At 39.6% G+C, this 11,116-nt stretch overlaps 1 long non-coding RNA gene across 1 annotated transcript in view; it reads left to right on the forward strand.

Annotated features, from left to right (window-relative positions):
• Positions 1 to 10,736, forward strand: part of LOC111263121 (uncharacterized) — a 12,214-nt gene extending 1,478 nt beyond the window's left edge. Inside the window, exons 2-3 of the long non-coding RNA XR_002682041.2 lie at positions 9,299 to 9,419; positions 9,619 to 10,736. This is a non-coding gene — a long non-coding RNA (uncharacterized LOC111263121). The remainder of the gene's footprint in view (positions 1 to 9,298; positions 9,420 to 9,618) is intronic.
• The last annotated feature ends 380 nt before the right edge of the window (positions 10,737 to 11,116 follow it).

The following is an 11,116-nucleotide window of genomic DNA, read 5'->3' on the forward strand; positions in this document are numbered from 1 at the left end:
ATATAAAAAGCAATGCGCTTCTTTATTGTGCTCTTACCAACGGCGTGTTTGTTTGGTCCGCCAATTCGAGTTGCCTTAAAGAGTTCCATGATAAATATGCGAAGACATTTTGAAAGTTCTGTTCACTGCCTATTCTTGAAAACTACACATCATAGCCTTGAGTAATATCAGTAGCGTCTCTTGGGCGCCAAACTGGTCGGCGGAAGCGATCTACACAACTGGTCATTGGTACTGTCAAATAAGCTCACATCTATTCTCGTCGTCACGGAAGCTCCTTAGAGATGGCACTAGCGCTCGTCATGCAGCGCTTCTAATGAAGGGTAATTGCGGTCACTCTGCCACTCTTCGTATTCAATGGAGTAGCGTAGTCCGTGAGCAGAATTATTCCGCAAGCAGCGAAGCGCTAAGCAAACCGAATGGCTCATATTTGTTCCGAGAAATGGGATCTGTAATGTTGAAGCGCCGTTAAGACCAAGTGGACATCCGAACAAGAAGCATTTCATTGTTCTTATATATATATTTTTTTCTCAGTGTCGTACTTCAGATGCGATAGACAGCCGACACAGAGGTAGCTCGTTATTTCTTAATCAACTTCGCTTACACAGCTTTATGAAAACAATTATTTTTCCTTTAAAAAACATTCTGCATTCACTTTCGTTCCACATCAGATAACCACAAAATTACGCCAAAAGTTTAGATGTTTTCATTGGCCGGCGGGGTGTTCCGGAACTTTTATTGTTTCTCCCGGAGAGTCCGTGGGCACGAACTCCGGTGGAAATCAGCCGAACCTCATCATTAGTCTCAGTGCTTAGCATGAACGATTCTTGGTCGAAGCAGAACTTCACCTCGATTTTCCTAATAGAAACTCGTGTAATTACCTTACTCAGTTCCGTGTTTTCAATGTGCTGTGAATACGCATAGACGTTGCTGTATAAAAAAAACTTTCTTTTTACTTATACTTTAAGACCATTTTTCATTTGATACAAGTACTATATGCATGGGTTATAAAGAGACTCGAATCGATTGTCTCAAACGAATTAAGCAGAATTGATTTTTTTTTATTAATTCAAGACTGTTTTTTAATATGACACGTAACTTGGTTGCTTGCAAGTAACTAGACCTGATGAAAATACAAAATTCGGTATTTCGATGTCCGTTAATTGAAAGGCGGTGTTTTTTTCTAATCTAATGGATGTACAGTTATGTGACTGACACACTTTTAGTACCACTATGCTATGTGTTTCTATTTTTTAACGTACAACTATTTTTTTATTCAACAAACAGAGCGTGCCAGACATTTAAAATGGTGTGAAATTTTAAATTGGCCAAGTGTAAATAATAGATGATTCTAGTCGGTTGGCCATCCAGCGCATAACTATACCGTGCTGTAGTATAATTTCATATGGTATATATAGAAATTGCCAGCAAAAACAAAAAGTGTTTTTTCTGGTGTGCACGTTGTCGTCCCATAAACAATGTTAAAAAAAACATTGTTGACACTTCAAGTCAGTTCCGCAATAAGCACTACATGCTTATTTTACTTAAAACATGCCAGCACTCAACAATTAAGCGGACCAGACATTAGAGAATATCTCAGTGAACTTTATACCGGACGATCACATACGACAACCGTACCAATCAACATCGACCTCTGAATATAACTGTATTTTTATTTTTAAGCTTCATTTGCGTGAATTTGCGGGTCCGTGTTTGTCTGCACTTCTATTGTATTCAATTACGGTTGAAAATACAATGGCTGACGCTATCGATAGAAGCCCTTTCATCATCTGGCTGGCATGGCCATGAAGATTATTAATGCGCTTGCCTCAAGAAGACTGAACATTGAAATGAATGATTTCATTAATCTGCGACAAAAAATTTACCGCTGATTAAATAATTAATTTAATATGCAAAATTGGTTCCTTATGTATTTAGAAACCGAATCTACTGTTTATTAATATATAGAGATAGTTCGACTCTAGACGAATACTTAGCGATAAGTTTAGTGTTCCTGCTTTTAGAAACCTTAGCCGACGATGAGCGCAGCGTCGGTGATGCGCCATACAAAAAAGGCCAGTATTTGACATCACGCTAGACAAATTGAACACACATTCTGCTACAGGTTAGATAATTCTCCTCGTGGGACATATCAAGACGTTTCTAGATGCTTCTTAGCAACCTTAATGATAATGGCTACACCGTTCTTTCTATAGCATTTTGACTAGCGCCATCTCGCAGTTGTCAAACAGTACGTTTTTCATAAACGCCACAGCATACCGCAAACAAGTAAACATTTATTTAGCCTCAAATCAACTGGGTGATTAAGTCTCACTTCAAAGATTAGAGTTGCCATTGAAATCTTGATAAGTTAGTTACAAGAGGCGAGAAAAAACAGAAGACCAGATGGGAGTTAGTGGTTTTGGCTTTCGTAACGTAAGCGGAAGGGCTTCGAACGAAGTCGCCTTTGGGACGTTCGACATGGGCGAGGGATTTCGCGAGGCTGAGTTTTCTATTTTTGACGGCGGAAAAATAAAGCACTACCAGCATCTCCTATTCGTAGAGACCGTTGGCTTAGGAGGCTTTAGGGCCGTCCAAGTCCCCGTCAGAAGGCGGACAATCAGCGTTATACGCGTGAACATAATCATCCCTTTGGTGAGCTCAACATGCTTACTGGTTTATCAGGCCACTGCTTGGGCCAATATTTCGTCATGACTACCGCTCCAGCAAGCAACTGGCGAGGATAGTCGCAGTCGGGATGAATGGAGAGGGAGAACTGAGAGAGAACGATTGTGCGCCCAAGTTTGCTTCTGGTTAGAATAGGGATATATTTGTAAGTTACTATATTTTGTTTTTGTTTATTTAATTGTTTTCTTATGAAACGCAAGGCTAAGACATGTGCGAAAAAAGCCATCTGCAAAAATGGTTTGTTAGCTCTCTCAAGCTACAGTGGCATTAAACACTATAATAAAAACTAATCTCAACTAGACAGCGTCTAATATGATGTTTGCAACTGTCGTTGTCGTCGACGACGGCTGCCTGCTCAAAGTTTCATTCTACTGTCTTTAAAATCATATATATATATATATATATATACAGAAAAATGGGTTTCAGTGAAAAATAAACAAGAAGTAGTGATCTCAGGTGGTTTGGCAAGACAATGTGAATAGAATCATCATTTCCAGGAAAGTTTAGTACTCTAAAATATGTTTCATGTAAATTGTTCAGCTTGTTTCAAAACAGACACCTTTATATATCTTTTATATATGAAAAAAAGAAAAAAAGGTTATTTCGAGAAGAACAAACAACTGAACAAAGACACGCAAATAAAAACAGCGAACACTAACATCTGGTTAGAGTTTATTACAATCAAATGCCCTACACCCCCCTTCCCCTGACATTCGTTCAGCTCCTCGAGATGATCGAAAGCAACCAACGATGTCGGAACAATTAGATTTTCGAAGCGAATTACATGTAACTTAAGTGCCCCAGGCGATTTGGAGGCTAACAAAAAATGGCGGGGCGATCATTGTAGTCCCGTAACGCCCGCAGGTAAGAACAGTTTCGTCGAAGCAGGCTAATTTGCACCGGCCGATCGATCGATCGATCGATGGAGTGAGCGATATCGCTTATCATAATTTAATCTTGCCTGCTTGTTATAATTTGTAGTTTTTCCAGCTGTTTTGTTTAAAACGGTAGAGGATGATGTTATGTAGTATTTTATATAACGAAACTGATATCCGATCCGATTTGTTGCTTTATAAAACATCTGGTCGGTTCGTAAGCCAATATCACGAGTGTCTCAGCGTTTACTACGGTGGGCAGTACAGTCCCCATATATGCGCTGGCTGTGTGTCATCGTAAGAGTTCTCCTGTTTCTTTTTATGTCTGAACCAAATAATGTACTTCTTAAGGCACTCTGCCGATTCATTGTTTAATTCGAAAAAATATGCCTTCCAAAACTAAACTTATTCGTCCGTAAAATATACCAGCAAGCGATGCCTTGTAGGGGCTGTATGAGCCAGTACTTACGACAGCTATGGGCGAGCCCGTTTTTACCAAAAAAGGCGGTGGACTTTCCTTTGTGCATGGCCTGTTGCCAGTTGCCCTTAGTATTTCTAGTGCACTGCATTCTAGCATTGTCAGAAGGGATGCTTTTTCGCCAAAGGAAGTCCTCATTTGTGAATTCATGGGTACGATCGAAGCACTGCAGAATGACTGATTTTGCAACTATTGGTTTAGTGTTTCGACTTGAGGCTTTTGGCTGCTTACTAGTCGTTTAACAAAATGTGTTCTTTAAATTTGCGAGTTATTTCATAATAGTAACCATGAGTGACACTATATTAAAACGTTTAAAGATAGGTATATGTATCCATACATATTGTATGTCAGAAATCCGAGGGCTTAAAATTTAGACTGATAATAAACTAGAAGTACAAAGACCCAAAACGGCAACAGGTCTAAAAAATGTCCAAAAGCTGTCTAATCCCCGCAGCCTATGGACAACCTTGTAAGCACCAGAAGATGTTTCGGGATTAGCCTCTAATATCTGCCTGGATATTATAAGACTATCAGAGACTCTTTTTGCTGCATTTTCTAACACATTTCCGATTCTTGCAGTCTCCATATCCTAATATCAGGGGAGATTTTCCTTTTAATCATGATCAGCCTTTCCGCAAATTTCATGATAACCGACAGCAACATGTACCCTTTATCATATAGGTTCATAATTTCCGCGCAAAAACATTGCATAATAAATGATCTTCGTTCATATTCATAAAGCGAAGCTTTACGATGACGGCCAATAAGGCTGTAGTATTTTTTTTTTCTCGGAAGAAGGACGTGTTCTAAATAGCGGAGGAATACGCGACAACTAAAACGAGCAACCAGCTAAAACATATGTCAATATATACCAATCACACATTGCTCAACCTACTTTCATATTTTCGTGTCCTACTACTTATATAGCTATTTTGTAAAAAGTACTAGTGACTTTGACTAGATCTAGATAAATTGATCATACCTATATCTAATATGAATATCAATAATATGAACACCTATCTGTTAGTGTTATTGTTTTGTGATTTTAGCCTTGCTTGCGTTGAATTGAATGATATTATTTAACGAACTCGCCACTCCGATTCCAGAATTGGCGCTGACCCGCGTTCTTTATATCCGTACGTCCAGCATTAACAAACAAAATTGCTTCCTCCTTGGTCAGTTCCTCAAAACCTTATGGCTGACCATTTGACCTAGCTCTGCGTTCGTGTCTGCGTCAGGTGTTTTTCGCCATTGAATTTGGGTTAGACAAATAGTGATTGTTTGGCAAACTGGTGACGGTTAAGGCAGAATTTGTTATTGACGTTGCGACTGCGTTGCTACACAGTTTGAGCGACGCTGCAGTGTTCGGACAACATCAGTTTCTTACGTCTCTGTTATTGGGCCGCTGATTATATCTTAAGAGAATCATTGTTTAGTTCCACTAAAGATTGGCGCACTTAACAAAGATATCATCCTTTAGTTGGCCTTCTTCCTGGACCCCGAGCCTAACGAAGTTATATAAACCAGGACAATCCTGCGAACCTGAAAATGACAGGGTGCGCCTTAGCAGCTGCTGTAATAACCAGAAAAACCGGCGCTCTAAAAATGCCAACCACTAGAGTTTATCTCACTTCGAAGGCTGATCTTGTTTCTGAAATGTTACTAACCATGACTAAAGCTTCTTATTTGTTAATGTGCATATGTATTTCTTACCTATTAAATCAGGACACAATTGTATATTGTTTACGGAAAATATTTTACTATAAATACGTTCATTTTTGTGGAATAATGTGCAAATGTATATATGGAACTACAAGTAAGTAAATATAAAGGTAATATGTTGTTTTTATATTGCAGATGAATAATTTGTTTAATATATCATAGTATGACTTATAATAAGGTGTTCGGTCGTGGATAAAATAAATAAAAAAAACTCGAAAACAATACGGCGAAAAGGCAGAATTACTCGAAAAGATCGATTTGTAATGCTTCCGCAATTACATCATAGGATGGCAAAGTGCGAAGCCATTATGTCCATGGGTCTTCGAAATTTGTGTACGGACGAATAGTTTTTGCTGTTGTAAACCAGTTAGAAGATCTCGGCTACATTCTGTACAAAAGTGTGCGCTTCTTAGATCAACTAAACACTTCGAAATTTAAACACTTGAAGGTTCGGGAAGGATTCATTCTTCAAATGAATCGCATTGCGAAATGTTAAATAGTAATACATTCAACCGGTCTACAAGCGCGCTGATGAATGATCTTACAAGTTCCTTGCAAACGCAAAATAATAATCTGGGCTGTGATTTTTATCCATGGTGCAGGAACCTTACGGTTCGTCAACGGGCTTATAGAAGAATGACAAAACAGTGAGGTGGTTCATATGAAAATGCCGCCCCAAATACGAATATCGTTTCTGGATGGGATCTGTGCCCATGCACAAGAAGTCATCATGTCATATGGTAAAGTGTGCCTCTGAGATGTTCATTGCTAACGATGCTGAAGTTTTGCCATTGCCTAAAAAACCACTCGACTCGAAAATGTGTGTTTCTTCGATCGCGCATTAAATTTATCAGAACAAAAGCGCTTCAAGGGGGGAACTGAAAGGAACTGCCATCGGAGCTGGCTTTTTCAACCTCTGTAATCAGCTATGCCGACCTACTGAAGCAGACAGACCTTCTCGACACGAGTCAAGCAGCGTATTTTCCTCGGGAGTAAGCCAATAAAAAAATATCAAGCAAAGCAACGATGTACGAGCATTTGACGTCATGAATGAGCTGATGTTGCGACTCCGGTTGGGGGAAACAAGGTCGTTCTTATATTCTGTATAAATTACTGGATCGAGCTATTTCTAAAATTACCTTTCAGCTGAGATGCCTACAGATTTCAGACATTTACACATTGTACGTTACCAGACTGCCTCTTGCTTACGTAATTGCGCTTCCATGGTTAAAGTTGTTATTCTCCGCGGACGACAGAAGTGTCACTGCGCACGTTACCGAAAAACACAGGAAGGCTGTGCCGGCGGTACGGACGGTTAAATTGCCGCATCGCTTGTCCGTCGAAGCTTTTCTCCCTTTGATCAACCTCAAAGTAAATCCCAACATATGGGGTGCGCGTCATTTAGGGAAACCTTAGAGCGCAGAACGTCGAACAATTAAATCGCGTCCAAGCCATCTTCCTCAAAAAAGCACTGGGACAACACATAGTGAATCGAAATCGCCTCGCGTACCTGATTTGTCATTGCTGCCTAAGGCCCTTTGCCGTCACTTTGAGCTCCTAACGGCAAATGTTCCCAAAACAACTCGTGGAGATTGCTGGGGTTTCTTTGCGATAAAAAACTACGAGTAAAACGGGACGAGTGGCTAAACAGACATCGCTCGTCGTCACTCGCTCTGCAGTCCCTGAGTTTTACTATGGACTTTACAAAAAAATTAGGTCTCCACAAGCTTGACGATACATATATGTGCCTAGGTGCAGAGGAAATGATGATAGATATTAGGTCGCTCTTTGCCCCCTAGAACGATCTTCACGACGCTTGGCAAATCCCTTAAATCAGTTTTATAAGGCAAACGAGATTCAATTAAAAAGGTAATTCTATGTACTCTCTCTGTTTTCGGGATATTGTGTTGTAACCTGTGTACATGACAGCTTCAAGTACTACCAGCGGAGGCGAATAAATGAAACCTTATTGATGTTCCAGTTACTGCAAGGAGTTTGTAGAGACAAGTCAGTCGCACGAGGCAACGCACCGAAAAGCAGTGGTACTACACGAGAAGACGACGGCGACAAAATCTCTTGCGAGAGATCTCATGCGCTCAAATTAATGACGTACGAAAGCAACTGACCTATATAACTTGATAATAAAAAACGAAATAAGAATGAAAAGCTTCAAGGAAACGTTCACGCATTTAAGAAGGTCCGGAAGTTAGCAAAAAATTAAATGTACAAGATTATATTGTTAACAGTGTAATTGTGCCACAGCTATCGGCATATGCGTCCTATCTTTTCCAGGAATTTCTATTGTAAAATAAGGTCGATCAGTCCAATAAACCCTGTAAAGATCCTGTAGTTTCAACACATAGCTCGTAGACGTAGTATATTGTTGATACTACGGGTCTTAAATTTACAAATGCGTAAATATTTCATTGGACATTTAGTTATAATTTTATGCATTTAACATAAAACTAATTTCACTTGTTGTAATTTTTTTTAAAGCATTTTAATGTTCTATTTGAAGTTCTAACAAAAGATTGTCCGCAGGACCAAAAAGTATGTCTCCAGTGATCAATTCGTGTACCATTGAACAATTCTTGTTTCACAGTGAATTTCGGCGTCTTGTCGGTACCGTTTTATGGTGGTAATCTGCATTATGGTAATCTTAAACGAAGTCGCCTATTGAAACGGCCCAATATGACGGTGTCAAAGTCTACTGAAACGATCTGGATCGTTTGCGGCAATTGTCGTATGGCTGAACCCGTAATTTATGCCAATTAAGCCAAACAAGCTTCATCTGTCATGGTCAGGAACGCGGGTCACATTCTTGTTTATGGCCAACCCGAAACTGCTTATGACCCCATAGATCGCTTTATTAGTGATAACTCACTTAATGACGGCTCGATATTTGTATATGCCAGCTAGATTCATGCAAGTTCTAAACTACGAAGTATGTATATGACTTTAGCTACATTGTGCTGACCAATCGAGGGTTTCAAACAATCGTTTGCTATGTGACTTTAGCACTTTATATGTAATTTCTATACAATCAATGAGCTTGAAGAAGAACGTGAACGGTTTTCTGCATTTATTGCGCGAACTTAGACCGATGTATCACAGGTGACAAGGTTAAAATTTACTGCTTTGAAGGTTGTTGCACGGAAACATGCAATTTAACTCAGTTCCATAGTCAGCTTTTTGCTAAGGTCGATTCGGATAAAGCTACAACACCAAAGAACGTTACCTAGAATTCTATTATTATTTAACACCTATGATTTTCCAGTTAACTAAAGGAACGCGCTGTGTTTTTATCAGAATCAACTCGTGTATCGCAAAGAACTGAGCTTCAACCTAAGCAGAGCCATTCCATAGTTTGACATAACCGGAGTTAATTAATTCCAGGATTGCTGTATGTATGAATATGTATATAGCTTTTAAGTGAAGAATATAAAAGTTCCAAAATTGCCTAAGTCATTAATCAAACTTATTTCGTATGTCGATTTTACTTACGCCTTCTTGATACCTTTGTACTGATTCTTCATAGGAGACCGAAGCGTGCAAAAAGACAAGGCGCAATAGCCAACATTTGCGTTTGAGGGCTGAAACTGTGCGGAGAAACGTTATTTCTACAGTTATGCGTGCATCGTATAGCAACTGTTGGCGTGGTAACAATTCATTTGTTTCTCTTTTAGTTTGAGTCTCATGCGCAGGATTATTGGAATACTCTTCTTAATGCTACAGTATAACTATAAATCTTCGTTCTGCAGGTTTTCGGCCAATGGTCGAAACGTTATCTTTTTCTACCCACTTTTATCTATCTGTCATATCTAACAAGATTTTTACTATACTTCCTCTCTTTTTAAGGTTGACGCCTTTGGATGTTAAGAAGATCGGAATTAGCTGCTAAAGTAGAATGAGGCGAAGATATAATCTGTTCATGTTATCTATCACAGTTGAAATTTTTATATTTGTGCAATAAGTAGAACAATCTTCAAAACGGTTATAATGGTCTTGATTATACTTTGGATTGGCTTGGCTTGTAAACGACAAGTGGGAAAAGCATCGGGTTCATGGTCAAAGTAAGCAAGTTCCCCATCGATTCCCAAGTTGCTGAACCTTGTTTCCATCAAAAACGGCTATTTAGCAACTCCAGCATTGACAGAATATATTTTTACCACAGATCGAGTGGTAGCAGCCAATGAGTACCAGTAGATACGATCAGGACGGTTATCACGCACTTCTTTCTCAGACAACCGCTAAAGGAACCAATACTGATTCCAGTGATGCATAAGATCTGGCGCATCGTAAAAAATCTGCAGTTGGCGACGGCCAAGGAAGTAAAAAGCATGGTGAAGTCAGAAATGCTACAGGTTGTTGGCTCGGCTTTTTTCGGCGGCGTTATGCGAAAGGCAGAAGAGCTACAATACGAAAGACGACAACGACAAAACTTCCTCCCTGGAGTCTGAGGCAGAAGAAATATACATGATACCCCGCCAACACGTTACACTTGATTTCAAAATTTTCTTAGCTTTGTATGGGCTTTCTGAGAGATCGCTCTTCGCCCCACAGGACCCCACACAACACCATCTGTCAGGGGCCCGTGAGTTTAGTGTTTGTCCCACGGGACCATTCAGGAAAATGTGTCCGGGTGTGTGAGATAGAAAAGCAAAGTTTACTTTGAACGAAATGCTTTGATCGCCAAGTCGTATCAGGACTCGGCTCGGTGTTTTATTCACGTGCAAGTCATAAATCTGTTGAAGTGCTAAAGTTCGAAATGCCATTGAGGATATGGAGTTGCCGAGAGACATGAGAAAAAGACAACCGATGTGTCAATCATAATGGATGCACAGAGGAAAGTTGTTTTCGTAATAGTGGCTCGAATAGCGGATCATTGGCCACAACGCGTCTGATGCTTGAATTTACGAAAAAATTACGCTTAGAATAGAATAGAATGGAATAAAGATGGCTATGCGGGACCTAAACCTCGACGTATTTGTTGGGTAGTAACAGTCAGACTTCAAAACTATCACACGTCTGCAGCGAGCACTAAGCTAAGTGGCCTCTTGAACGATGTTTTCTTCTCTTCTAAGGTTCTAATCCACATGAAGCCCCAGGTACAATTAAATATTCAAATTTTTTCATCGTTTTCTGGATTATGACCACAGCGACTAAGCGGTGTGATTCACTGTCGAGTGTTTCTCGAAAACGGTAGTTAATGTTGTAAACATGGGCTAGAAGCTAAATAAGTGTAGCAAGAATCAGAGTGGCAATATGTAAGGTGTATTGAAAAAGAAGTCTATTTTTTCCAATTTTTACTTTGAAATCCGTTAACTAGGTGACTGTTGTGTTTTTTTTTTCTTTT

Source organism: Varroa jacobsoni, unplaced genomic scaffold, assembly GCF_002532875.2.
Source record: "Varroa jacobsoni isolate VJ856 unplaced genomic scaffold, vjacob_1.0 scaffold_75, whole genome shotgun sequence".
Classification (NCBI taxonomy): domain Eukaryota; kingdom Metazoa; phylum Arthropoda; class Arachnida; order Mesostigmata; family Varroidae; genus Varroa; species Varroa jacobsoni.